The sequence below is a fragment of the Leptodactylus fuscus genome, unplaced genomic scaffold (genome assembly GCF_031893055.1).
Source record: "Leptodactylus fuscus isolate aLepFus1 unplaced genomic scaffold, aLepFus1.hap2 HAP2_SCAFFOLD_242, whole genome shotgun sequence".
Classification (NCBI taxonomy): Eukaryota; Metazoa; Chordata; class Amphibia; order Anura; family Leptodactylidae; genus Leptodactylus; species Leptodactylus fuscus.
In genome coordinates this window covers 130,212-150,000 of record NW_027440265.1, presented here as the reverse complement: position 1 = coordinate 150,000, position 19,789 = coordinate 130,212, and the positions used below count along the sequence as shown (strand labels likewise).

At 49.1% G+C, this 19,789-nt stretch overlaps 71 non-coding genes across 71 annotated transcripts; all 71 read right to left on the bottom strand.

Moving 5' to 3' along the window:
- Positions 1–240: 240 nt before the first annotated feature.
- On the bottom strand, positions 241–313 carry TRNAV-CAC (transfer RNA valine (anticodon CAC)). The gene has a single exon. It is a non-coding gene; the product is annotated as a tRNA-Val (tRNA).
- Positions 314–424: 111 nt separating this feature from the next.
- Positions 425–497, bottom strand: TRNAV-CAC (transfer RNA valine (anticodon CAC)). Its single transcript has one exon. It is a non-coding gene; the product is annotated as a tRNA-Val (tRNA).
- A 125-nt stretch (positions 498–622) lies between these two features.
- Positions 623–695, bottom strand: TRNAV-AAC (transfer RNA valine (anticodon AAC)). The gene has a single exon. It is a non-coding gene; the product is annotated as a tRNA-Val (tRNA).
- Positions 696–807: 112 nt separating this feature from the next.
- TRNAV-UAC (transfer RNA valine (anticodon UAC)) lies at positions 808–880 on the bottom strand. The gene has a single exon. It is a non-coding gene; the product is annotated as a tRNA-Val (tRNA).
- A 111-nt stretch (positions 881–991) lies between these two features.
- On the bottom strand, positions 992–1,064 carry TRNAV-CAC (transfer RNA valine (anticodon CAC)). The gene has a single exon. It is a non-coding gene; the product is annotated as a tRNA-Val (tRNA).
- A 125-nt stretch (positions 1,065–1,189) lies between these two features.
- Positions 1,190–1,262, bottom strand: TRNAV-AAC (transfer RNA valine (anticodon AAC)). The gene has a single exon. It is a non-coding gene; the product is annotated as a tRNA-Val (tRNA).
- A 112-nt stretch (positions 1,263–1,374) lies between these two features.
- TRNAV-UAC (transfer RNA valine (anticodon UAC)) lies at positions 1,375–1,447 on the bottom strand. Its single transcript has one exon. It is a non-coding gene; the product is annotated as a tRNA-Val (tRNA).
- A 309-nt stretch (positions 1,448–1,756) lies between these two features.
- On the bottom strand, positions 1,757–1,829 carry TRNAV-AAC (transfer RNA valine (anticodon AAC)). Its single transcript has one exon. It is a non-coding gene; the product is annotated as a tRNA-Val (tRNA).
- A 112-nt stretch (positions 1,830–1,941) lies between these two features.
- On the bottom strand, positions 1,942–2,014 carry TRNAV-UAC (transfer RNA valine (anticodon UAC)). Its single transcript has one exon. It is a non-coding gene; the product is annotated as a tRNA-Val (tRNA).
- A 111-nt stretch (positions 2,015–2,125) lies between these two features.
- Positions 2,126–2,198, bottom strand: TRNAV-CAC (transfer RNA valine (anticodon CAC)). Its single transcript has one exon. It is a non-coding gene; the product is annotated as a tRNA-Val (tRNA).
- A 125-nt stretch (positions 2,199–2,323) lies between these two features.
- Positions 2,324–2,396, bottom strand: TRNAV-AAC (transfer RNA valine (anticodon AAC)). Its single transcript has one exon. It is a non-coding gene; the product is annotated as a tRNA-Val (tRNA).
- Positions 2,397–2,508: 112 nt separating this feature from the next.
- On the bottom strand, positions 2,509–2,581 carry TRNAV-UAC (transfer RNA valine (anticodon UAC)). Its single transcript has one exon. It is a non-coding gene; the product is annotated as a tRNA-Val (tRNA).
- A 494-nt stretch (positions 2,582–3,075) lies between these two features.
- On the bottom strand, positions 3,076–3,148 carry TRNAV-UAC (transfer RNA valine (anticodon UAC)). The gene has a single exon. It is a non-coding gene; the product is annotated as a tRNA-Val (tRNA).
- Positions 3,149–3,259: 111 nt separating this feature from the next.
- On the bottom strand, positions 3,260–3,332 carry TRNAV-CAC (transfer RNA valine (anticodon CAC)). Its single transcript has one exon. It is a non-coding gene; the product is annotated as a tRNA-Val (tRNA).
- A 310-nt stretch (positions 3,333–3,642) lies between these two features.
- TRNAV-UAC (transfer RNA valine (anticodon UAC)) lies at positions 3,643–3,715 on the bottom strand. The gene has a single exon. It is a non-coding gene; the product is annotated as a tRNA-Val (tRNA).
- Positions 3,716–3,826: 111 nt separating this feature from the next.
- On the bottom strand, positions 3,827–3,899 carry TRNAV-CAC (transfer RNA valine (anticodon CAC)). Its single transcript has one exon. It is a non-coding gene; the product is annotated as a tRNA-Val (tRNA).
- Positions 3,900–4,393: 494 nt separating this feature from the next.
- Positions 4,394–4,466, bottom strand: TRNAV-CAC (transfer RNA valine (anticodon CAC)). The gene has a single exon. It is a non-coding gene; the product is annotated as a tRNA-Val (tRNA).
- Positions 4,467–4,591: 125 nt separating this feature from the next.
- On the bottom strand, positions 4,592–4,664 carry TRNAV-AAC (transfer RNA valine (anticodon AAC)). Its single transcript has one exon. It is a non-coding gene; the product is annotated as a tRNA-Val (tRNA).
- A 112-nt stretch (positions 4,665–4,776) lies between these two features.
- TRNAV-UAC (transfer RNA valine (anticodon UAC)) lies at positions 4,777–4,849 on the bottom strand. Its single transcript has one exon. It is a non-coding gene; the product is annotated as a tRNA-Val (tRNA).
- Positions 4,850–5,158: 309 nt separating this feature from the next.
- On the bottom strand, positions 5,159–5,231 carry TRNAV-AAC (transfer RNA valine (anticodon AAC)). Its single transcript has one exon. It is a non-coding gene; the product is annotated as a tRNA-Val (tRNA).
- A 112-nt stretch (positions 5,232–5,343) lies between these two features.
- Positions 5,344–5,416, bottom strand: TRNAV-UAC (transfer RNA valine (anticodon UAC)). The gene has a single exon. It is a non-coding gene; the product is annotated as a tRNA-Val (tRNA).
- A 111-nt stretch (positions 5,417–5,527) lies between these two features.
- On the bottom strand, positions 5,528–5,600 carry TRNAV-CAC (transfer RNA valine (anticodon CAC)). The gene has a single exon. It is a non-coding gene; the product is annotated as a tRNA-Val (tRNA).
- Positions 5,601–5,725: 125 nt separating this feature from the next.
- Positions 5,726–5,798, bottom strand: TRNAV-AAC (transfer RNA valine (anticodon AAC)). Its single transcript has one exon. It is a non-coding gene; the product is annotated as a tRNA-Val (tRNA).
- A 112-nt stretch (positions 5,799–5,910) lies between these two features.
- On the bottom strand, positions 5,911–5,983 carry TRNAV-UAC (transfer RNA valine (anticodon UAC)). Its single transcript has one exon. It is a non-coding gene; the product is annotated as a tRNA-Val (tRNA).
- Positions 5,984–6,094: 111 nt separating this feature from the next.
- On the bottom strand, positions 6,095–6,167 carry TRNAV-CAC (transfer RNA valine (anticodon CAC)). The gene has a single exon. It is a non-coding gene; the product is annotated as a tRNA-Val (tRNA).
- A 113-nt stretch (positions 6,168–6,280) lies between these two features.
- On the bottom strand, positions 6,281–6,353 carry TRNAV-UAC (transfer RNA valine (anticodon UAC)). The gene has a single exon. It is a non-coding gene; the product is annotated as a tRNA-Val (tRNA).
- A 111-nt stretch (positions 6,354–6,464) lies between these two features.
- On the bottom strand, positions 6,465–6,537 carry TRNAV-CAC (transfer RNA valine (anticodon CAC)). Its single transcript has one exon. It is a non-coding gene; the product is annotated as a tRNA-Val (tRNA).
- Positions 6,538–6,836: 299 nt separating this feature from the next.
- Positions 6,837–6,909, bottom strand: TRNAV-UAC (transfer RNA valine (anticodon UAC)). The gene has a single exon. It is a non-coding gene; the product is annotated as a tRNA-Val (tRNA).
- A 111-nt stretch (positions 6,910–7,020) lies between these two features.
- TRNAV-CAC (transfer RNA valine (anticodon CAC)) lies at positions 7,021–7,093 on the bottom strand. Its single transcript has one exon. It is a non-coding gene; the product is annotated as a tRNA-Val (tRNA).
- A 113-nt stretch (positions 7,094–7,206) lies between these two features.
- Positions 7,207–7,279, bottom strand: TRNAV-UAC (transfer RNA valine (anticodon UAC)). Its single transcript has one exon. It is a non-coding gene; the product is annotated as a tRNA-Val (tRNA).
- Positions 7,280–7,390: 111 nt separating this feature from the next.
- On the bottom strand, positions 7,391–7,463 carry TRNAV-CAC (transfer RNA valine (anticodon CAC)). The gene has a single exon. It is a non-coding gene; the product is annotated as a tRNA-Val (tRNA).
- A 310-nt stretch (positions 7,464–7,773) lies between these two features.
- Positions 7,774–7,846, bottom strand: TRNAV-UAC (transfer RNA valine (anticodon UAC)). Its single transcript has one exon. It is a non-coding gene; the product is annotated as a tRNA-Val (tRNA).
- Positions 7,847–7,957: 111 nt separating this feature from the next.
- On the bottom strand, positions 7,958–8,030 carry TRNAV-CAC (transfer RNA valine (anticodon CAC)). Its single transcript has one exon. It is a non-coding gene; the product is annotated as a tRNA-Val (tRNA).
- Positions 8,031–8,142: 112 nt separating this feature from the next.
- On the bottom strand, positions 8,143–8,215 carry TRNAV-UAC (transfer RNA valine (anticodon UAC)). Its single transcript has one exon. It is a non-coding gene; the product is annotated as a tRNA-Val (tRNA).
- Positions 8,216–8,524: 309 nt separating this feature from the next.
- Positions 8,525–8,597, bottom strand: TRNAV-AAC (transfer RNA valine (anticodon AAC)). The gene has a single exon. It is a non-coding gene; the product is annotated as a tRNA-Val (tRNA).
- A 296-nt stretch (positions 8,598–8,893) lies between these two features.
- Positions 8,894–8,966, bottom strand: TRNAV-CAC (transfer RNA valine (anticodon CAC)). The gene has a single exon. It is a non-coding gene; the product is annotated as a tRNA-Val (tRNA).
- A 125-nt stretch (positions 8,967–9,091) lies between these two features.
- Positions 9,092–9,164, bottom strand: TRNAV-AAC (transfer RNA valine (anticodon AAC)). The gene has a single exon. It is a non-coding gene; the product is annotated as a tRNA-Val (tRNA).
- Positions 9,165–9,289: 125 nt separating this feature from the next.
- TRNAV-AAC (transfer RNA valine (anticodon AAC)) lies at positions 9,290–9,362 on the bottom strand. Its single transcript has one exon. It is a non-coding gene; the product is annotated as a tRNA-Val (tRNA).
- Positions 9,363–9,474: 112 nt separating this feature from the next.
- On the bottom strand, positions 9,475–9,547 carry TRNAV-UAC (transfer RNA valine (anticodon UAC)). Its single transcript has one exon. It is a non-coding gene; the product is annotated as a tRNA-Val (tRNA).
- A 125-nt stretch (positions 9,548–9,672) lies between these two features.
- On the bottom strand, positions 9,673–9,745 carry TRNAV-AAC (transfer RNA valine (anticodon AAC)). The gene has a single exon. It is a non-coding gene; the product is annotated as a tRNA-Val (tRNA).
- Positions 9,746–9,870: 125 nt separating this feature from the next.
- Positions 9,871–9,943, bottom strand: TRNAV-AAC (transfer RNA valine (anticodon AAC)). Its single transcript has one exon. It is a non-coding gene; the product is annotated as a tRNA-Val (tRNA).
- Positions 9,944–10,055: 112 nt separating this feature from the next.
- TRNAV-UAC (transfer RNA valine (anticodon UAC)) lies at positions 10,056–10,128 on the bottom strand. Its single transcript has one exon. It is a non-coding gene; the product is annotated as a tRNA-Val (tRNA).
- Positions 10,129–10,806: 678 nt separating this feature from the next.
- TRNAV-CAC (transfer RNA valine (anticodon CAC)) lies at positions 10,807–10,879 on the bottom strand. The gene has a single exon. It is a non-coding gene; the product is annotated as a tRNA-Val (tRNA).
- Positions 10,880–11,176: 297 nt separating this feature from the next.
- TRNAV-CAC (transfer RNA valine (anticodon CAC)) lies at positions 11,177–11,249 on the bottom strand. The gene has a single exon. It is a non-coding gene; the product is annotated as a tRNA-Val (tRNA).
- A 310-nt stretch (positions 11,250–11,559) lies between these two features.
- Positions 11,560–11,632, bottom strand: TRNAV-CAC (transfer RNA valine (anticodon CAC)). The gene has a single exon. It is a non-coding gene; the product is annotated as a tRNA-Val (tRNA).
- Positions 11,633–11,743: 111 nt separating this feature from the next.
- Positions 11,744–11,816, bottom strand: TRNAV-UAC (transfer RNA valine (anticodon UAC)). Its single transcript has one exon. It is a non-coding gene; the product is annotated as a tRNA-Val (tRNA).
- Positions 11,817–11,927: 111 nt separating this feature from the next.
- TRNAV-CAC (transfer RNA valine (anticodon CAC)) lies at positions 11,928–12,000 on the bottom strand. Its single transcript has one exon. It is a non-coding gene; the product is annotated as a tRNA-Val (tRNA).
- Positions 12,001–12,125: 125 nt separating this feature from the next.
- Positions 12,126–12,198, bottom strand: TRNAV-AAC (transfer RNA valine (anticodon AAC)). The gene has a single exon. It is a non-coding gene; the product is annotated as a tRNA-Val (tRNA).
- Positions 12,199–12,309: 111 nt separating this feature from the next.
- TRNAV-UAC (transfer RNA valine (anticodon UAC)) lies at positions 12,310–12,382 on the bottom strand. Its single transcript has one exon. It is a non-coding gene; the product is annotated as a tRNA-Val (tRNA).
- A 111-nt stretch (positions 12,383–12,493) lies between these two features.
- On the bottom strand, positions 12,494–12,566 carry TRNAV-CAC (transfer RNA valine (anticodon CAC)). The gene has a single exon. It is a non-coding gene; the product is annotated as a tRNA-Val (tRNA).
- A 310-nt stretch (positions 12,567–12,876) lies between these two features.
- TRNAV-UAC (transfer RNA valine (anticodon UAC)) lies at positions 12,877–12,949 on the bottom strand. The gene has a single exon. It is a non-coding gene; the product is annotated as a tRNA-Val (tRNA).
- A 480-nt stretch (positions 12,950–13,429) lies between these two features.
- On the bottom strand, positions 13,430–13,502 carry TRNAV-UAC (transfer RNA valine (anticodon UAC)). Its single transcript has one exon. It is a non-coding gene; the product is annotated as a tRNA-Val (tRNA).
- Positions 13,503–13,613: 111 nt separating this feature from the next.
- TRNAV-CAC (transfer RNA valine (anticodon CAC)) lies at positions 13,614–13,686 on the bottom strand. The gene has a single exon. It is a non-coding gene; the product is annotated as a tRNA-Val (tRNA).
- An 862-nt stretch (positions 13,687–14,548) lies between these two features.
- On the bottom strand, positions 14,549–14,621 carry TRNAV-CAC (transfer RNA valine (anticodon CAC)). Its single transcript has one exon. It is a non-coding gene; the product is annotated as a tRNA-Val (tRNA).
- A 125-nt stretch (positions 14,622–14,746) lies between these two features.
- Positions 14,747–14,819, bottom strand: TRNAV-AAC (transfer RNA valine (anticodon AAC)). Its single transcript has one exon. It is a non-coding gene; the product is annotated as a tRNA-Val (tRNA).
- Positions 14,820–15,312: 493 nt separating this feature from the next.
- TRNAV-AAC (transfer RNA valine (anticodon AAC)) lies at positions 15,313–15,385 on the bottom strand. The gene has a single exon. It is a non-coding gene; the product is annotated as a tRNA-Val (tRNA).
- A 112-nt stretch (positions 15,386–15,497) lies between these two features.
- TRNAV-UAC (transfer RNA valine (anticodon UAC)) lies at positions 15,498–15,570 on the bottom strand. Its single transcript has one exon. It is a non-coding gene; the product is annotated as a tRNA-Val (tRNA).
- A 111-nt stretch (positions 15,571–15,681) lies between these two features.
- Positions 15,682–15,754, bottom strand: TRNAV-CAC (transfer RNA valine (anticodon CAC)). Its single transcript has one exon. It is a non-coding gene; the product is annotated as a tRNA-Val (tRNA).
- Positions 15,755–15,879: 125 nt separating this feature from the next.
- Positions 15,880–15,952, bottom strand: TRNAV-AAC (transfer RNA valine (anticodon AAC)). Its single transcript has one exon. It is a non-coding gene; the product is annotated as a tRNA-Val (tRNA).
- A 481-nt stretch (positions 15,953–16,433) lies between these two features.
- Positions 16,434–16,506, bottom strand: TRNAV-UAC (transfer RNA valine (anticodon UAC)). Its single transcript has one exon. It is a non-coding gene; the product is annotated as a tRNA-Val (tRNA).
- Positions 16,507–16,802: 296 nt separating this feature from the next.
- TRNAV-AAC (transfer RNA valine (anticodon AAC)) lies at positions 16,803–16,875 on the bottom strand. The gene has a single exon. It is a non-coding gene; the product is annotated as a tRNA-Val (tRNA).
- Positions 16,876–16,986: 111 nt separating this feature from the next.
- Positions 16,987–17,059, bottom strand: TRNAV-CAC (transfer RNA valine (anticodon CAC)). Its single transcript has one exon. It is a non-coding gene; the product is annotated as a tRNA-Val (tRNA).
- Positions 17,060–17,552: 493 nt separating this feature from the next.
- Positions 17,553–17,625, bottom strand: TRNAV-AAC (transfer RNA valine (anticodon AAC)). Its single transcript has one exon. It is a non-coding gene; the product is annotated as a tRNA-Val (tRNA).
- Positions 17,626–17,738: 113 nt separating this feature from the next.
- Positions 17,739–17,811, bottom strand: TRNAV-UAC (transfer RNA valine (anticodon UAC)). Its single transcript has one exon. It is a non-coding gene; the product is annotated as a tRNA-Val (tRNA).
- Positions 17,812–17,922: 111 nt separating this feature from the next.
- TRNAV-CAC (transfer RNA valine (anticodon CAC)) lies at positions 17,923–17,995 on the bottom strand. Its single transcript has one exon. It is a non-coding gene; the product is annotated as a tRNA-Val (tRNA).
- A 125-nt stretch (positions 17,996–18,120) lies between these two features.
- TRNAV-AAC (transfer RNA valine (anticodon AAC)) lies at positions 18,121–18,193 on the bottom strand. Its single transcript has one exon. It is a non-coding gene; the product is annotated as a tRNA-Val (tRNA).
- Positions 18,194–18,489: 296 nt separating this feature from the next.
- TRNAV-CAC (transfer RNA valine (anticodon CAC)) lies at positions 18,490–18,562 on the bottom strand. The gene has a single exon. It is a non-coding gene; the product is annotated as a tRNA-Val (tRNA).
- A 111-nt stretch (positions 18,563–18,673) lies between these two features.
- TRNAV-CAC (transfer RNA valine (anticodon CAC)) lies at positions 18,674–18,746 on the bottom strand. The gene has a single exon. It is a non-coding gene; the product is annotated as a tRNA-Val (tRNA).
- A 125-nt stretch (positions 18,747–18,871) lies between these two features.
- Positions 18,872–18,944, bottom strand: TRNAV-AAC (transfer RNA valine (anticodon AAC)). The gene has a single exon. It is a non-coding gene; the product is annotated as a tRNA-Val (tRNA).
- Positions 18,945–19,056: 112 nt separating this feature from the next.
- TRNAV-UAC (transfer RNA valine (anticodon UAC)) lies at positions 19,057–19,129 on the bottom strand. The gene has a single exon. It is a non-coding gene; the product is annotated as a tRNA-Val (tRNA).
- Positions 19,130–19,425: 296 nt separating this feature from the next.
- Positions 19,426–19,498, bottom strand: TRNAV-CAC (transfer RNA valine (anticodon CAC)). Its single transcript has one exon. It is a non-coding gene; the product is annotated as a tRNA-Val (tRNA).
- Positions 19,499–19,789: the final 291 nt, after the last annotated feature.

The window sequence follows — 19,789 nt, the reverse complement described above, 5'->3', positions numbered from 1 at the left end:
ACAAGAGTCTGAAGAGCACGTATGGCCCGATTTCCGAAAAAAAAGCTGTTACGCTTTGCTTCTGCCCGGTTTCGAACCAGGGACCTTTCGCGTGTAAGGCGAACGTGATTACCACTACACTAGAGAAACTGGCACGACATGCACACTACTGCTTTTGCAAGCAAGTGAAAGGACTGGGGTCTAGAACGATGATTTGAAGAGCACGTATGGCCGATTTCAGAAACAAAAGCTGCAATGCTTTGTTTCTGCCCGGTTTCGAACCGGGGACCTTTCGCGTGTGAGGCGAACGTGATAACCACTACACTACAGAAACTGGCACGACATGCACACTACTGCTTTTGCATGCAAGTGAAAGGACTGGGGTCTAGAACGATGATTTGAAGAGCACGTATGGCCGATTTCAGAAACAAAAGCTGCAATGCTTTGTTTCTGCCCGGTTTCGAACCGGGGACCTTTCGCGTGTGAGGTGAACGTGATAACCACTACACTACAGAAACTGGCACGAGATGCACACTACTGCTTTTGCAAGCAAGCGAAAGGACTTGAAGAAAAGACTGTGGTCCGCCTGCAGGGTCTGAAGACCGGGTATGGACCGATTTCAAGAAAAGAAACTGCAAGTACATGTTTCTGCCCGGTTTCGAACCGGGGACCTTTCGTGTGTTAGGCGAACGTGATAACCACTACACTACAGAAACTGGCACGAGATACACACTGCTGCTTTTGCAAGCAAGCGAAAGGACTGGGGTCTAGTACAAGGGTCTGAAGAGCACGTATGGCCCGATTTCCGAAAAAAAAGCTGCTACGCTTTGCTTCTGCCCGGTTTCAAACCAGGGACCTTTCGCGTGTAAGGCGAACGTGATAACCACTACACTACAGAAACTGGCACGACATGCACACTACTGCTTTTGCAAGCAAGTGAAAGGACTGGGGTCTAGAACGATGATTTGAAGAGCACGTATGGCCGATTTCAGGAACAAAAGCTGCAATGCTTTGTTTCTGCCCGGATTCGAACCAGGGACCTTTCGCGTGTGAGGCGAACGTGATAACCACTACACTACAGAAACTGGCACGAGATGCATACTACTGCTTTTGCAAGCAAGCGAAAGGACTTGAAGAAAAGACTGCGGTATGCCAGCAGGGTCTGAAGACCGGGTATGGACCGATTTCAAGAAAAGAAACCGCAAGTACATGTTTCTGCCCGGTTTCGAACCGGGGACCTTTCGCGTGTTAGGCGAACGTGATAACCACTACACTACAGAAACTGGCACGAGATACACACTGCTGCTTTTGCAAGCAAGCGAAAGGACTGGGGTCTAGCACAAGAGTCTGAAGAGCACGTATGGCCCGATTTCCGAAAAAAAAGCTGCTACGCTTTGCTCCTGCCCGGTTTCGAACCAGGGACCTTTTGCATGTAAGGCGAACGTGATAACCACTACACTACAGAAACTGGCACGACATGCACACTACTGCTTTTGCAAGCAAGTGAAAGGACTGGGGTCTAGAACAATGATTTGAGGAGCACGTATGGCAGATTTCAGAAACAAAAGTTGCAATGCTTTATTTCTGCCCGGTTTCGAACCGGGGACCTTTCGCGTGTGAGGCAAACGTGATAACCACTACACTACAGAAACTGGCACGAGATGCACACTACTGCTTTTGCAAGCAAGCGAAAGGACTTGAAGAAAAGACTGTGGTCTGCCAGCAGGGTCTGAAGACCGGGTATGGACCGATTTCAAGAAAAGAAACCGCAAGTACATGTTTCTGCCCGGTTTCGAACCGGGGACCTTTCGCGTGTTAGGCGAACGTGATAACCACTACACTACAGAAACTGGCACGAGATACACACTGCTGCTTTTGCAAGCAAGCGAAAGGACTGGGGTCTAGCACAAGAGTCTGAAGAGCACGTATGGCCCGATTTCCGAAAAAAAAGCTGCTACGCTTTGCTTCTGCCCGGTTTCAAACCAGGGACCTTTCGCGTGTAAGGCGAACGTGATAACCACTACACTACAGAAACTGGCACGACATGCACACTACTGCTTTTGCAAGCAAGTGAAAGGACTGGGGTCTAGAATGATGATTTGAAGAGCACGTATGGCCGATTTCAGAAACAAAATCTGCAATGCTTTGTTTCTGCCCGGATTCGAACCAGGGACCTTTCGCGTGTGAGGCGTACGTGATAACCACTACACTACAGAAACTGGCACGAGATGCACACTACTGCTTTTGCAAGCAAGCGAAAGGACTTGAAGAAAAGACTGTGGTCTGCCAGCAGGGTCTGAAGACTGGGTATGGACCGATTTCAAGAAAAGAAACCGCAAGTACATGTTTCTGCCCGGTTTCGAACCGGGGACCTTTCGCGTGTTAGGCGAACACGATAACCACTACACTACAGAAACTGGCACGAGATACACACTGCTGCTTTTGCAAGCAAGCGAAAGGACTGGGGTCTAGCACAAGAGTCTGAAGAGCACGTATGGCCCGATTTCCGAAAAAAAAGCTGCTACGCTTTGCTTCTGCCCGGTTTCAAACCAGGGACCTTTCGCGTGTAAGGCGAACGTGATAACCACTACACTACAGAAACTGGCACGACATGCACACTACTGCTTTTGCAAGCAAGTGAAAGGACTGGGGTCTAGAACGATGATTTGAAGAGCACGTATGGCCGATTTCAGAAACAAAAGCTGCAATGCTTTGTTTCTGCCTGGTTTCGAACCGGGGACCTTTTGCGTGTGAGGCGAACGTGATAACCACTACACTACAGAAACTGGCACGAGATGCACGCTACTGCTTTTGCAAGCAAGCGAAAGGACTTGAAGAAAAGACTGTGGTCTGCCAGCAGGGTCTGAAGATCGGGTATAGACTGATTTCAAGAAAAGAAACCGCAAGTACATGTTTCTGCCCGGTTTCGAACCGGGGACCTTTCACGTATTAGGCGAACGTGATAACCACTACACTACAGAAACTGGCACGAGATACACACTGCTGCTTTTGCAAGCAAGCGAAAGGACTGGGGACTAGCACAAGAGTCTGAAGAGCACGTATGGCCCGATTTCCAAAAAAAAAGCTGCTACGCTTTGCTTCTGCCCGGTTTCAAACCAGGGACCTTTCGCGTGTAAGGCGAACGTGATAACCACTACACTACAGAAACTGGAACGACATGCACACTACTGCTCTTGCAAGCAAGTGAAAGGACTGGGGTCTAGAACGATGATTTGAAGAGCACGTATGGCCGATTTCAGAAACAAAATCTGCAATGCTTTGTTTCTGCCCGGTTTCGAACCGGGGACCTTTCGCGTGTGAGGCGAACGTGATAACCACTACACTACAGAAACTGGCACGAGATGTATACTACTGCTTTTGCAAGCAAGCGAAAGGACTTGAAGAAAAGACTGTGGTTTGCCAGCAGGGTCTGAAGACCGGGTATGGACCGATTTAAAGAAAAGAAATCGCAAGTACATGTTTGTGCCCGGTTTCGAACCGGGGACCTTTCACGTATTAGGCGAACGTGATAACCACTACACTACAGAAACTGGCACGAGATACACACTGCTGCTTTTGCAAGCAAGCGAAAGGACTGGGGTCTAGCACAAGAGTCTGAAGAGCACGTATGGCCCGATTTCCGAAAAAAAAGCTGCTACGCTTTGCTTCTGCCCGGTTTCGAACCAGGGACCTTTCGCGTGTAAGGCGAACGTGATTACCCCTACACTACAGAAACTTGCACGACATGCACACTACTGATTTTGCAAGCAAGTGAAAGGACTGGGGTCTAGAACGATGATTTGAAGAGCACGTATGGCCGATTTCAGAAACAAAATCTGCAATGCTTTGTTTCTGCCCGGTTTCGAACCGGGGACCTTTCGCGTGTGAGGCGTACGTGATAACCACTACACTACAGAAACTGGCACGAGATGCACACTACTGCTTTTGCAAGCAAGCGAAAGGACTTGAAGAAAAGACTGTGGTCTGCCAGCAGGGTCTGAAGACCGGGTATGGACCGATTTCAAGAAAAGAAACCGCAAGTACATGTTTCTGCCGGGTTTCGAACCGGGGACCTTTCGCGTGTTAGGCGAACGTGATAACCACTACACTACAGAAACTGGCACGAGATACACACTGCTGCTTTTGCAAGCAAGCGAAAGGACTGGGGTCTAGCACAAGAGTCTGAAGAGCACGTATGGCCCGATTTCCGAAAAAAAAGCTGCTACGCTTTGCTTCTTCCCGGTTTCAAACCAGGGACCTTTCGCGTGTAAGGCGAACGTGATAACCACTACACTACAGAAACTGGCACGACATGCACACTGCTGCTTTTGCAAGCAAGTGAAAGGACTGGGGTCTAGAACGATGATTTGAAGAGCACGTATGGCCGATTTCAGGAACAAAAGCTGCAATGCTTTGTTTCTGCCCGGATTCGAACCAGGGACTTTTCGCGTGTGAGGCGAACGTGATAACCACTACACTACAGAAACTGGCACGAGATGCATACTACTGCTTTTGCAAGCAAGCGAAAGGACTTGAAGAAAAGACTGCGGTATGCCAGCAGGGTCTGAAGACCGGGTATGGACCGATTTCAAGAAAAGAAACCGCAAGTACATGTTTCTGCCCGGTTTCGAACCGGGGACCTTTCGCGTGTTAGGCGAACGTGATAACCACTACACTACAGAAACTGGCACGAGATACACACTGCTGCTTTTGCAAGCAAGCGAAAGGACTGGGGTCTAGCACAAGAGTCTGAAGAGCACGTATGGCCCGATTTCCGAAAAAAAAGCTGCTACGCTTTGCTCCTGCCCGGTTTCGAACCAGGGACCTTTCGCGTGTAAGGCGAACGTGATAACCACTACACTACAGAAACTGGCACGACATGCACACTACTGCTTTTGCAAGCAAGTGAAAGGACTGGGGTCTAGAACAATGATTTGAGGAGCACGTATGGCAGATTTCAGAAACAAAAGTTGCAATGCTTTATTTCTGCCCGGTTTCGAACCGGGGACCTTTCGCGTGTGAGGCAAACGTGATAACCACTACACTACAGAAACTGGCACGAGATGCACACTACTGCTTTTGCAAGCAAGCGAAAGGACTTGAAGAAAAGACTGTGGTCTGCCAGCAGGGTCTGAAGACCGGGTATGGACCGATTTCAAGAAAAGAAACCGCAAGTACATGTTTCTGCCCGGTTTCAAACCGGGGACCTTTCGCGTGTTAGGCGAACGTGATAACCACTACACTACAGAAACTGGCACGAGATACACACTGCTGCTTTTGCAAGCAAGCGAAAGGACTGGGGTCTAGCACAAGAGTCTGAAGAGCACGTATGGCCCGATTTCCGAAAAAAAAGCTGCTACGCTTTGCTTCTGCCTGGTTTCGAACCAGGGACCTTTCGCGTGTAAGGCGAACGTGATAACCACTACACTACAGAAACTGGCACGACATGCACACTACTGCTTTTGCAAGCAAGTGAAAGGACTGGGGTCTAGAACGATGATTTAAAGAGCACGTATGGCCGATTTCAGGAACAAAAGCTGCAATGCTTTGTTTCTGCTCGGATTCGAACCGAGGACCTTTCGCGTGTGAGGCGAACGTGATAACCACTACACTACAGAAACTGGCACGAGATGCACACTACTGCTTTTGCAAGCAAGCGAAAGGACTTGAAGAAAAGACTGTGGTCTGCCAGCAGGGTCTGAAGACTGGGTATGGACCGATTTCAAGAAAAGAAACCGCAAGTACACGTTTCTGCCCGGTTTCGAACCGGGGACCTTTCGCGTGTTAGGCGAACATGATAACCACTACACTACAGAAACTGGCACGAGATACACACTGCTGCTTTTGCAAGCAAGCGAAAGGACTGGGGTCTAGCACAAGAGTCTGAAGAGCACGTATGGCCCGATTTCCGAAAAAAAAGCTGCTACGCTTTGCTTCTGCCCGGTTTCAAACCAGGGACCTTTCGCGTGTAAGGCGAATGTGATAACCACTACACTACAGAAACTGGCACGACATGCACACTACTGCTTTTGCAAGCAAGTGAAAGGACTGGGGTCTAGAATGATGATTTGAAGAGCACGTATGGCCGATTTCAGAAACAAAAGCTGCAATGCTTTGTTTCTGCCCGGTGTCGAACCGGGGACCTTTCGCGTGTGAGGCAAACGTGATAACCACTACACTACAGAAACTGGCACGAGATGCACACTACTGCTTTTGCAAGCAAGCGAAAGGACTGGGGTCTAGCACAAGAGTCTGAAAAGCACGTATGGCCCGATTTACGAAAAAAAAAGCTGCTACGCTTTGCTTCTGCCCGGTTTCGAACCAGGTACCTTTCGCGTGTAAGGCGAACGTGATAACCACTACACTACAGAAACTGGCACGACATGCACACTACTGCTTTTGCAAGCAAGTGAAAGGACTGGGGTCTAGAACGATCATTTGAAGAGCACGTATGGCCGATTTCAGAAACAAAAGCTGCAATGCTTTGTTTCTGCCCGGTTTCGAACCGGGGACCTTTCGCGTGTGAGGCGAACGTGATAACCACTACACTACAGAAACTGGCACGAGATGCACACTACTGCTTTTGCAAGCAAGCGAAAGGACTTGAAGAAATGACTGTGGTTTGCCAGCAGGGTCTGAAGACCGGGTATGGACCGATTTCAAGAAAAGAAACCGCAAGTACATGTTTCTGCCCGGGGACCTTTCGCGTGTTAGGCGAACGTGATAACCACTACACTACAGAAACTAGCACGAGATACACACTGCTGCTTTTACAAGCAAGCGAAAGGACTGGGGTCTAGCACAAGAGTCTGAAGAGCACGTATGGCCCGATTTCCGAAAAAAAAGCTGCTACGCTTTGCTTCTGCCCGGTTTCGAACCAGGAACCTTTCGCGTGTAAGGCGAACGTGATAACCACTACACTACAGAAACTGGCACGACATGCACACTACTGGTTTTGCAAGCAAGTGAAAGGACTGGGGTCTAGAACGATGATTTGAAGAGCACGTATGGCTGATTTCAGAAACAAAAGCTGCAATGCTTTGTTTCTGCCCGGTTTCGAACCGGGGACCTTTCGCGTGTGAGGCGAACGTGATAACCACTACACTACAGAAACTGGCATGAGATGCACACTACTGCTTTTGCAAGCAAGCGAAAGGACTGGGGTCTAGCACAAGAGTCTGAAGAGCACGTATGGCCCGATTTCCGAAAAAAAAAGCTGCTACGCTTTGCTTCTGCCCGGTTTCGAACCAGGGACCTTTCGCGTGTAAGGCAAACGTGATAACCACTACACTACAGAAACTGGCACGACATGCACACTACTGCTTTTGCAAGCAAGTGAAAGGACTGGGGTCTAGAACGATGATTTGAAGAGCACGTATGGCCGATTTCAGAAACAAAAGCTGCAATGCTTTGTTTCTGCCCGGTTTCGAACCGGGGACCTTTCGCGTGTGAGGCGAACGTGATAACCACTACACTACAGAAACTGGCACGAGATGCACACTACTGCTTTTGCAAGCAAGCGAAAGGACTTGAAGAAAAGACTGTGGTCTGCCAGCAGGGTCTGAAGACCGGGTATGGACCGATTTCAAGAAAAGAAACCGCAAGTACATGTTTCTGCCCGGTTTCGAACCGGCGACCTTTCGCGTGTTAGGCGAACGTGATAACCACTACACTACAGAAACTGGCACGAGATACACACTGCTGCTTTTGCAAGCAAGCGAAAGGACTGGGGTCTAGCACAAGAGTCTGAAGAGCACGTATGGCCCGATTTCCGAAAAAAAAGCTGCTACGCTTTGCTTCTGCCCGGTTTCGAACCAGGGACCTTTCGCGTGTAAGGCGAACGTGATAACCACTACACTACAGAAACTGGCACGAGATGCACACTACTGCTTTTGCAAGCAAGTGAAAGGACTGGGGTCTAGAACGATGATTTGAAGAGCACGTATGGCCGATTTCAGAAACAAAAGCTGCAATGCTTTGTTTCTGCCCGGTTTCGAACCGGGGACCTTTCGCGTGTGAGGCGAACGTGATAACCACTACACTACAGAAACTGGCATGAGATACACACTGCTGCTTTTGCAAGCAAGCGAAAGGACTGGGGTCTAGCACAAGAGTCTGAAGAGCACGTATGGTCCGATTTCCGAAAAAAAAGCTGCTACGCTTTGCTTCTGCCCGGTTTCGAACCAGGGACCTTTCGCATGTAAGGCGAACGTGATAACCACTACACTACAGAAACTGGCACGACATGCACACTACTGCTTTTGCAAGCAAGGGAAAGGACTGGGGTCTAGAACGATGATTTGAAGAGCACGTATGGCCGATTTCAGAAACAAAAGCTGCAATGCTTTGTTTCTGCCCGGTTTCGAACCGGGGACCTTTCGCGTGTGAGGCGACCGTGATAACCACTACACTAAAGAAACTGGCACGAGATGCACACTACTGCTTTTGCAAGCAAGCGAAAGGACTTGAAGAAAAGACTGTGGTTTGCCAGCAGGGTCTGAAGACCGGGTATGGACCGATTTCAGGAAAAGAAACCGCAAGTACATGTTTCTGCCCGGTTTCGAACCGGGGACCTTTCGCGTGTTAGGCGAACGTGATAACCACTACACTACAGAAACTGGCACGAGATACACACTGCTGCTTTTGCAAGCAAGCGAAAGGACTGGGGTCTAGCACAAGAGTCTGAAGAGCACGTATGGCCCGATTTCCGAAAAAAAAGCTGCTACGCTTTGCTTCTGCCTGGTTTCGAAGCAGGGACCTTTCGCGTGTAAGGCGAACGTGATAACCACTACACTACAGAAACTGGCAAGACATGCACACTACTGCTTTTGCAAGCAAGTGAAAGGACTGGGGTCTAGAACGATGATTTGAAGATCACGTATGGCCGATTTCAGATACAAAAGCTGCAATGCTTTGTTTCTGCCCGGATTCGAACCGGGGACCTTTCGCGTGTGAGGCGAACGTGATAACCACTACACTACAGAATCTGGCATGAGATGTACACTACTGCTTTTGCAAGCAAGCGAAAGGACTTGAAGAAAAGACTGTGGTTTGCCAGCAGGGTCTGAAGACCGGGTATGGACCGATTTCAAGAAAAGAAACCGCAAGTACATGTTTCTGCCCGGTTTCGAACCGGGGACCTTTCGCGTGTTAGGCGAACGTGATAACCACTACACTACAGAAACTGGCACGAGATACACACTGCTGCTTTTGCAAGCAAGCGAAAGGACTTGAAGAAAAGACTGTGGTCTGCCAGCAGGGTCTGAAGACCGGGTATGGACCGATTTAAAGAAAAGAAATCGCAAGTACATGTTTCTGCCCGGATTCGAACCAGGGACCTTTCGCGTGTTAGGCGAACGTGATAACCACTACACTACAGAAACTGGCACGAGATACACACTGCTGCTTTTGCAAGCAAGCGAAAGGACTGGGGTCTAGCACAAGAGTCTGAAGAGCACGTATGGCCCGATTTCCGAAAAAAAATCTGCTACGCTTTGTTTCTGCCCGGTTTCGAACCAGGGACCTTTCGCGTGTAAGGCGAACGTGATTACCACTACACTACAGAAATTGGCACGAGATGTACACTACTGCTTTTGCAAGCAAGCGAAAGGACTTGAAGAAAAGACTGTGGTTTGCCAGCAGGGTCTGAAGACCGGGTATGGACCGATTTCAAGAAAAGAAACCGCAAGTACATGTTTCTGCCCAGTTTCGAACCGGGGACCTTTCGCGTGTTAGGCGAACGTGATAACCACTACACTACAGAAACTGGCACGAGATACACACTGCTGCTTTTGCAAGCAAGGGAAAGGACTTGAAGAAAAGACTGTGGTCTGCCAGCAGGGTCTGAAGACCGGGTATGGACCGATTTAAAGAAAAGAATTCGCAAGTACATGTTTCTGCCCGGATTCGAACCGGGGACCTTTCGCGTGTTAGGCGAACGTGATAACCACTACACTACAGAAACTGGCACGAGATACACACTGCTGCTTTTGCAAGCAAGCGAAAGGACTGGGGTCTAGCACAAGAGTCTGAAGAGCACGTATGGCCCGATTTCCGAAAAAAAAGCTGCTACGCTTTGCTTCTGCCCGGTTTCGAACCAGGGACCTTTCGCGTGTAAGGCGAACGTGATTACCACTACACTACAGAAACTGGCACGACATGCACGCTACTGATTTTGCAAGCAAGTGAAAGGACTGAGGTCTAGAACGATGATTTGAAGAGCACGTATGGCCGATTTCAGAAACAAAAGCTGCAATGCTTTGTTTCTGCCCGGTTTCGAACCAGGGACCTTTCGCGTGTGAGGCGTACGTGATAACCACTACACTACAGAAACTGGCACGAGATGCACACTACTGCTTTTGCAAGCAAGCGAAAGGACTTGAAGAAAAGACTGTGGTCTGCCAGCAGGGTCTGAAGACTGGGTATGGACCGATTTCAAGAAAAGAAACCGCAAGTACATGTTTCTGCCCGGTTTCGAACCGGGGACTTTTCGCGTGTTAGGCGAACATGATAACCACTACACTACAGAAACTGGCACGAGATACACACTGCTGCTTTTGCAAGCAAGCGAAAGGACTGGGGTCTAGCACAAGAGTCTGAAGAGCACGTATGGCCCGATTTTCGAAAAAAAAGCTGCTACGCTTTGCTTCTGCCCGGTTTCAAACAAGGGACCTTTCGCGTGTAAGGCGAACGTGATAACCACTACACTACAGAAACTGGCACGAGATGCACACTACTGCTTTTGCAAGCAAGTGAAAGGACTGGGGTCTAGAACGATGATTTGAAGAGCACGTATGGCCGATTTCAGAAACAAAAGCTGCAATGCTTTGTTTCTGCCCGGTTTCGAACCGGGGACCTTTCGCGTGTGAGGCGAACGTGATAACCACTACACTACAGAAACTGGCACGAGATGCACACTACTGTTTTTGCAAGCAAGCGAAAGGACTGGGGTCTAGCACAAGAGTCTGAAAAGCACGTATGGCCCGATTTACGAAAAAAAAAGCTGCTACGCTTTGCTTCTGCCGGGTTTCGAACCAGGGACCTTTCGCGTGTAAGGCGAACTTGATAACCACTACACTATAGAAACTGGCACGACATGCACACTACTGCTTTTGCAAGCAAGTGAAAGGACTGGGGTCTAGAACGATGATTTGAAGAGCACGTATGGCCGATTTCAGAAACAAAAGCTGCAATGCTTTGTTTCTGCCCGGTTTCAAACCAGGGACCTTTCGCGTGTGAGGCGAACGTGATAACCACTACACTACAGAAACTGGCACGAGATGCACACTACTGCTTTTGCAAGCAAGCGAAAGGACTTGAAGAAATGAATGTGGTTTGCCAGCAGGGTCTGAAGACCGGGTATGGACCGATTTCAAGAAAAGAAACCGCAAGTACATGTTTCTGCCCGGTTTACGAACCGGGGACCTTTCGCGTGTTAGGCGAACGTGATAACCACTACACTACAGAAACTAGCACGAGATACACACTGCTGCTTTTGCAAGCAAGCGAAAGGACTGGGGTCTAGAACGATGATTTGAAGAGCATGTATGGCCGATTTCAGAAACAAAAGCTGCAATGCTTTGTTTCTGCCCGGTTTCGAACCGGGGACCTTTCGCGTGTGAGGCGAACGTGATAACCACTACACTACAGAAACTGGCACGAGATGCACACTACTGCTTTTGCAAGCAAGTGAAAGGACTGGGGTCTAGAACGATGATTTGAAGAGCACGTATGGCCGATTTCAGAAACAAAAGCTGCAACGCTTTGTTTCTGCCCGGTTTCGAACCAGGGACCTTTCGCGTGTAAGGCGAACGTGATAACCACTACACTATAGAAACTGGCACGACATGCACACTACTGCTTTTGCAAGCAAGTGAAAGGACTGGGGTCTAGAACGATGATTTGAAGAGCACGTATGGCCGATTTCAGAAACAAAAGCTGCAATGCTTTGTTTCTGCCCGGTTTCAAACCGGGGACCTTTCGCGTGTGAGGCGAACGTGATAACCACTACACTACAGAAACTGGCACGAGATGCACACTACTGCTTTTGCAAGCAAGCGAAAGGACTTGAACAAATGACTGTGGTTTGCCAGCAGGGTCTGAAGACCGGGTATGGACCGATTTCAAGAAAAGAAACCGCAAGTACATGTTTCTGCCCGGTTTCGAACCGGGGACCTTTCGCGTGTTAGGCGAACGTGATAACCACTACACTACAGAAACTAGCACGAGATACACACTGCTGCTTTTGCAAGCAAGCGAAAGGACTGGGGTCTAGCACAAGAGTCTGAAGAGCACGTATGGCCCGATTTCCGAAAAAAAGCTGCTACGCTTTGCTTCTGCCCGGTTTCGAACCAGGGACCTTTCGCGTGTAAGGCGAGCGTGATAACCACTACACTACAGAAACTGGCACGACATGCACACTACTGCTTTTGCAAGCAAGTGAAAGGACTGGGGTCTAGAACGATGATTTGAAGAGCACGTATGGCCGATTTCAGAAACAAAAGCTGCAATGCTTTGTTTCTGCCCGGTTTCGAACCGGGGACCTTTCGCGTGTGAGGCGAACATGATAACCACTACACTACAGAAACTGGCACGAGATGTACACTACTGCTTTTGCAAGCAAGCGAAAGGACTTGAAGAAAAGACTGTGGTTTGCCAGCAGGGTCTGAAGACCGGGTATGGACCGATTTCAAGAAAAGAAACCGCAAGTACATGTTTCTGCCCGGATTCGAACCGGGGACCTTTCTCGTGTTAGGCGAACGTGATAATCACTACACTACAGAAACTGGCACGAGATACACACTGCTGCTTTTGCAAGCAAGCGAAAGGACTGGGGTCTAGCACAAGAGTCTGAAGAGCACGTATGGCCCGATTTCCGAAAAAAAAGCTGCTACGCTTTGCTTCTGCCCGGTTTCGAACCAGGGACCTTTCGTGTGTAAGGCGAACGTGATAACCACTACACTACAGAAACTGGCACGACATGCACACTACTGCTTTTGCAAGCAAGTGAAAGGACTGGGGTCTAGAACGATGATTTGAAGAGCACGTATGGCCGATTTCAGAAACAAAAGCTGCAATGCTTTGTTTCTGCCCGGTTTCGAATCGGGGACCTTTCGCGTGTGAGGCGAACGTGATAACCACTACACTACAGAAACTGGCACGAGATGCACACTACTGCTTTTGCAAACAAGCGAAAGGACTGGGGTCTAGCACAAGAGTCTGAAGAGCACGTATGGCCCGATTTCCGAAAAAAAGCTGCTACGCTTTGCTTCTGCCCGGTTTCGAACCAGGGACCTTTCGCGTGTAAGGCGAACGTGACAACCACTACACTACAGAAACTAGAACGACATGCACACTACTGCTTTTGCAAGCAAGTGAAAGGACTGGGGTCTAGCACAAGAGTCTGAAGAGCACGTATGGCCCGATTTCCGAAAAAAAAGTTGCTACGCTTTGCTTCTGCCCGGTTTCGAACCAGGGACCTTTCGCGTGTAAGGCGAACGTGATAACCACTACACTACAGAAACTGGCACGACATGCACACTACTGCTTTTGCAAGCAAGTGAAAGGACTGGGGTCTAGAACGATGATTTGAAGAGCACGTATGGCCGATTTCAGAAACAAAAGCTGCAATGCTTTGTTTCTGCCTGGTTTCGAACCGGGGACCTTTCGCGTGTGAGGCGAACGTGATAACCACTACACTACAGAAACTGGCACGAGATGCACACTACTGCTTTTGCAAGCAAGCGAAAGGACTTTAAGAAAAGACTGTGGTCTGCCAGCAGGGTCTGAAGATCGGGTATAGACTGATTTCAAGAAAAGAAACCGCAAGTACATGTTACTGCCCGGTTTCGAACCGGGGACCTTTCACGTATTAGGCGAACGTGATAACCACTACACTACAGAAACTGGCACGAGATACACACTGCTGCTTTTGCAAGCAAGCGAAAGGACTGGGGACTAGCACAAGAGTCTGAAGAGCACGTATGGCCCGATTTCCAAAAAAAAAGCTGCTACGCTTTGCTTCTGCCCGGTTTCGAACCAGGGACCTTTCGCGTGTAAGGCAAACGTGATAACCAGTACACTACAGAAACTTGCACGACATGCACACTACTGCTTTTGCAAGCAAGTGAAAGGACTGGGGTCTAGAACGATGATTTGAAGAGCACGTATGGCCGATTTTAGAAACAAAAGCTGCAATGCTTTGTTTCTGCCCGGTTTCGAATCGGGGACCTTTCGCGTGTGAGGCGATCGTGATAACCACTACACTACAGAAACTGGCACGAGATGCACACTACTGCTTTTGCAAACAAGCGAAAGGACTGGGGTCTAGCACAAGAGTCTGAAGAGCACGTATGGCCCGATTTCCGAAAAAAAGCTGCTACGCTTTGCTTCTGCCCGGTTTCGAACCAGGGACCTTTCGCGTGTAAGGCGAACGTGACAACCACTACACTACAGAAACTAGAACGACATGCACACTACTGCTTTTGCAAGCAAGTGAAAGGACTGGGGTCTAGAACGATAATTTGAAGAGCACGTATGGCCGATTTCAGAAACAAAAGCTGCAACGCTTTGTTTCTGCCCGGTTTCGAACCGGGGACCTTTCGCGTGTGAGGCGAACGTGATAACCACTACACTACAGAAACTGGCACGAGATGCACACTACTGCTTTTGCAAGCAAGCGAAAGGACTTGAAGAAAAGACTGTGGTCTGCCAGCAGGGTCTGAAGACCGGGTATGGACCGATTTCAAGAAAAGAAACCGCAAGTACATGTTTCTGCCCGGTTTCGAACCGGGGACCTTTCGCGTGTTAGGCGAACGTGATAACCACTACACTACAGAAACTGGCACGAGATACACACTGCTGCTTTTGCAAGCAGGCGAAAGGACTGGAGTCTAGCACAAGAGTCTGAAGAGCACGTATGGCCCGATTTCCGAAAAAAAAGCTGCTACGCTTTGCTTCTGCCCGGTTTCGAACCTGGGACCTTTCGCGTGTAAGGCGAACGTGATAACCACTTCACTACAGAAACTGGCACAACATGCACACTACTGCTTTTGCAAGCAAGTGAAAGGACTGGGGTCTAGAACGATGATTTGAAGAGCACGTATGGCCGATTTCAGAAACAAAAGCTGCAATGTTTTTTTCTGCCCGGTTTCGAACCGGGGACCTTTCGCGTGTGAGGCGAACGTGATAACCACTACACTACAGAAACTGGCACGAGATGCACACTACTGCTTTTGCAAGCAAGGGAAAGGACTTGAAGAAAAGACTGTGGTCTGCCAGCAGGGTCTGAAGACCGGGTATGGACCGATTTCAAATAAAGAAACCGCTAGTACATGTTTCTGCCCGGTTTCGAACCGGGGACCTTTCGCGTGTTAGGCGAACGTGATAACCACTACACTACAGAAACTGGCACGAGATACACACTGCTGCTTTTGCAAGCAAGCGAAAGGACTGGGGTCTAGCACAAGCGTCTGAAGAGCACGTATGGCCCGATTTCCGAAAAAAAAGCTGCTACGCTTTGCTTCTGCCCGGTTTCGAACCAGGGACCTTTCGCGTGTAAGGCGAACGTGATAACCACTACACTACAGAAACTGGAACGACATGTACACTACTGCTCTTGCAAGCAAGTGAAAGGACTGGGGTCTAGAACGATTATTTGAAGAGCACGTATGGCCGATTTCAGAAACAAAAGCTGCAATGCTTTGTTTCTGCCCGGTTTCGAACCGGGGACCTTTCGCGTGTGAGGCGAATGTGATAACCACTACACTACAGAAACTGGCACGAGATGCACACTACTGCTTTTGCAAGCAAGCGAAAGGACTTGAAGAAAAGACTGTGGTCTGCCAGCAGGGTCTGAAGACCGGGTATGGACCGATTTCAAGAAAAGAAACCGCAAGTACATGTTTCTGCCCGGTTTCGAACCGGGGACCTTTCGCGTGTTAGGCGAACGTGATAACCACTACACTACAGAAACTGGCACGAGATACACACTGCTGCTTTTGCAAGCAAGCGAAAGGACTGGGGTCTAGCACAAGAGTCTGAAGAGCACGTATGGCCCGATTTCCGAAAAAAAAGCTGTTACGCTTTGCTTCTGCCCGGTTTCTAACCAGGGACCTTTCGCGTGTAAGGCGAACGTGATTACCACTACACTAGAGAAACTGGCACGACATGCACACTACTGCTTTTGCAAGCAAGTGAAAGGACTGGGGTCTAGAACGATGATTTGAAGAGCACGTATGGCCGATTTCAGAAACAAAAGCTGCAATGCTTCGTTTCTGCCCGGTTTCGAACCGGGGACCTTTCGTGTGTTAGGCGAACGTGATAACCACTACACTACAGAAACTGGCACGAGATACACACTGCTGCTTTTGCAAGCAAGCGAAAGGACTGGGGTCTAGTACAAGGGTCTGAAGAGCACGTATGGCCCGATTTCCGAAAAAAAAGCTGCTACGCTTTGCTTCTGCCCGGTTTCGAACCAGGGACCTTTCGCGAGTAAGGCGAACGTGATAACCACTACACTACAGAAACTGGCACGCCATGCACACTACTGCTTTTGCAAGCAAGTGAAAGGACTGGGGTCTAGTACAAGGGTCTGAAGAGCACGTATGGCCCGATTTCCGAAAAAAAAGCTGCTACTCTTTGCTTCTGCCCGGTTTCGAACCAGGGACCTTTCGCGTGTAAGGAGAACGTGATAACCACTACACTACAGAAACTGGCACGACATGCACACTACTGCTTTTGCAAGCAAATGAAAGGACTGGGGTCTAGAACGATGATTTGAAGAGCACGTATGGCCGATTTCAGAAACAAAAGCTGCAATGCTTTGTTTCTGCCCGGTTTCGAACCGGGGACCTTTCGCGTGTTAGGCGAACGTGATAACCACTACACTACAGAAACTGGCACGCCATGCACACTACTGCTTTTGCAAGCAAGTGAAAGGACTGGGGTCTAGAACGATGATTTGAAGAGCACGTATGGCCGATTTCAGAAACAAAAGCTGCAATGCTTTGTTTCTGCCCGATTTCGAACCGGGGACCTTTCGCGTGTGAGGCGAACGTGATAACCACTACACTACAGAAACTGGCACGAGATGCACACTACTGCTTTTGCAAACAAGCGAAAGGACTGGGGTCTAGCACAAGAGTCTGAAGAGCACGTATGGCCCGATTTCCGAAAAAAAGCTGCTACGCTTTGCTTCTGCCCGGTTTCGAACCAGGGACCTTTCGCGTGTAAGGCGAACGTGACAACCACTACACTACAGAAACTAGAACGACATGCACACTACTGCTTTTGCAAGCAAGTGAAAGGACTGGGGTCTAGAACGATGATTTGAAGAGCACGTATGGCCGATTTCAGAAACAAAAGCTGCAATGCTTTGTTTCTGCCTGGTTTCAAACCGGGGACCTTTCGCGTGTGAGGCGAACGTGATAACCACTACACTACAGAAACTGGCACGACATGCACACTACTGCTTTTGCAAGCAAGCGAAAGGACTTGAAGAAAAGACTGTGGTCTGCTAGCAGGGTCTGAAGACCGGGTATGGACCGATTTCAAATAAAGAAACCGCTAGTACATGTTTCTGCCCGGTTTCGAACCGGGGACCTTTCGCGTGTTAGGCGAACGTGATAACCACTACACTACAGAAACTGGCACGAGATACACACTGCTGCTTTTGCAAGCAAGCGAAAGGACTGGGGTCTAGCACAAGCGTCTGAAGAGCACGTATGGCCCGATTTCCGAAAAAAAAAGCTGCTACGCTTTGCTTCTGCCCGGTTTCGAACCAGGGACCTTTCGCGTGTAAGGCGAACGTGATAACCACTACACTACAGAAACTGGAACGACATGTACACTACTGCTCTTGCAAGCAAGTGAAAGGACTGGGGTCTAGAACGATTATTTGAAGAGCACGTATGGCCGATTTCAGAAACAAAAGCTGCAATGCTTTGTTTCTGCCCGGTTTCGAACCGGGGACCTTTCGCGTGTGAGGCAAATGTGATAACCACTACACTACAGAAACTGGCACGAGATGCACACTACTGCTTTTGCAAGCAAGCGAAAGGACTTGAAGAAAAGACTGTGGTCTGCCAGCAGGGTCTGAAGACCGGGTATGGACCGATTTCAAGAAAAGAAACCGCAAGTACATGTTTCTGCCCGGTTTCGAACCGGGGACCTTTCGCGTGTTAGGCGAACGTGATAACCACTACACTACAGAAACTGGCACGAGATACACACTGCTGCTTTTGCAAGCAAGCGAAAGGACTGGGGTCTAGCACAAGAGTCTGAAGAGCACGTATGGCCCGATTTCAGAAAAAAAAGCTGTTACGCTTTGCTTCTGCCCGGTTTCGAACCAGGGACCTTTCGCGTGTAAGGCGAACGTGATTACCACTACACTAGAGAAACTGGCACGACATGCACACTACTGCTTTTGCAAGCAAGTGAAAGGACTGGGGTCTAGAACGATGATTTGAAGAGCACGTATGGCCGATTTCAGAAACAAAAGCTGCAATGCTTTGTTTCTGCCCGGTTTAGAACCGGGGACCTTTCGCGTGTGAGGCGAACGTGATAACCACTACACTACAGAAACTGGCACGACATGCACACTACTGCTTTTGCATGCAAGTGAAAGGACTGGGGTCTAGAACGATGATTTGAAGAGCACGTATGGCCGATTTCAGAAACAAAAGCTGCAATGCTTTGTTTCTGCCCGGTTTCGAACCGGGGACCTTTCGCGTGTGAAGCGAACGTGATAACCACTACACTACAGAAACTGGCACGAGATGCACACTACTGCTTTTGCAAGCAAGCGAAAGGACTTGAAGAAAAGACTGTGGTCCGCCTGCAGGGTCTGAAGACCGGGTATGGACCGATTTCAAGAAAAGAAACTGCAAGTACATGTTTCTGCCCGGTTTCGAACCGGGGACCTTTCGTGTGTTAGGCGAACGTGATAACCACTACACTACAGAAACTGGCACGAGATACACACTGCTGCTTTTGCAAGCAAGCGAAAGGACTGGGGTCTAGTACAAGGGTCTGAAGAGCACGTATGGCCCGATTTCCGAAAAAAAAGCTGCTACGCTTTGCTTCTGCCCGGTTTCGAACCAGGGACCTTTCGCGAGTAAGGCGAACGTGATAACCACTACACTACAGAAACTGGCACGCCATGCACACTACTGCTTTTGCAAGCAAGTGAAAGGACTGGGGTCTAGTACAAGGGTCTGAAGAGCACGTATGGCCCGATTTCCGAAAAAAAAGCTGCTACTCTTTGCTTCTGCCCGGTTTCGAACCAGGGACCTTTCGCGTGTAAGGAGAACGTGATAACCACTACACTACAGAAACTGGCATGACATGCACACTACTGCTTTTGCAAGCAAATGAAAGGACTGGGGTCTAGAACGATGATTTGAAGAGCACGTATGGCCGATTTCAGAAACAAAACCTGCAATGCTTTGTTTCTGCCCGGTTTCGAACCAGGGACCTTTCGCATGTGAGGCGAACGTGATAACCACTACACTACAGAAACTGGCACGAGAAGCACACTACTGCTTTTGCAAACTAGCGAAAGGACTTGAAGACAAGACTGTGTTCTGCCAGCAGGGTCTGAAGACCGGGTATGGACCGATTTCAAGAAAAGAAAACGCAAGTACATGTTTATGCCCGGTTTCGAACCGGGGACCTTTCGCGTGTTAGGCGAACGTGATAACCACTACACTACAGAAACTGGCACGAGATACACACTGCTGCTTTTGCAAGCAAGCGAAAGGACTGGGGTCTAGCACAAGGGTTTGAAGAGCACGTAAGGCCCGATTTCCGA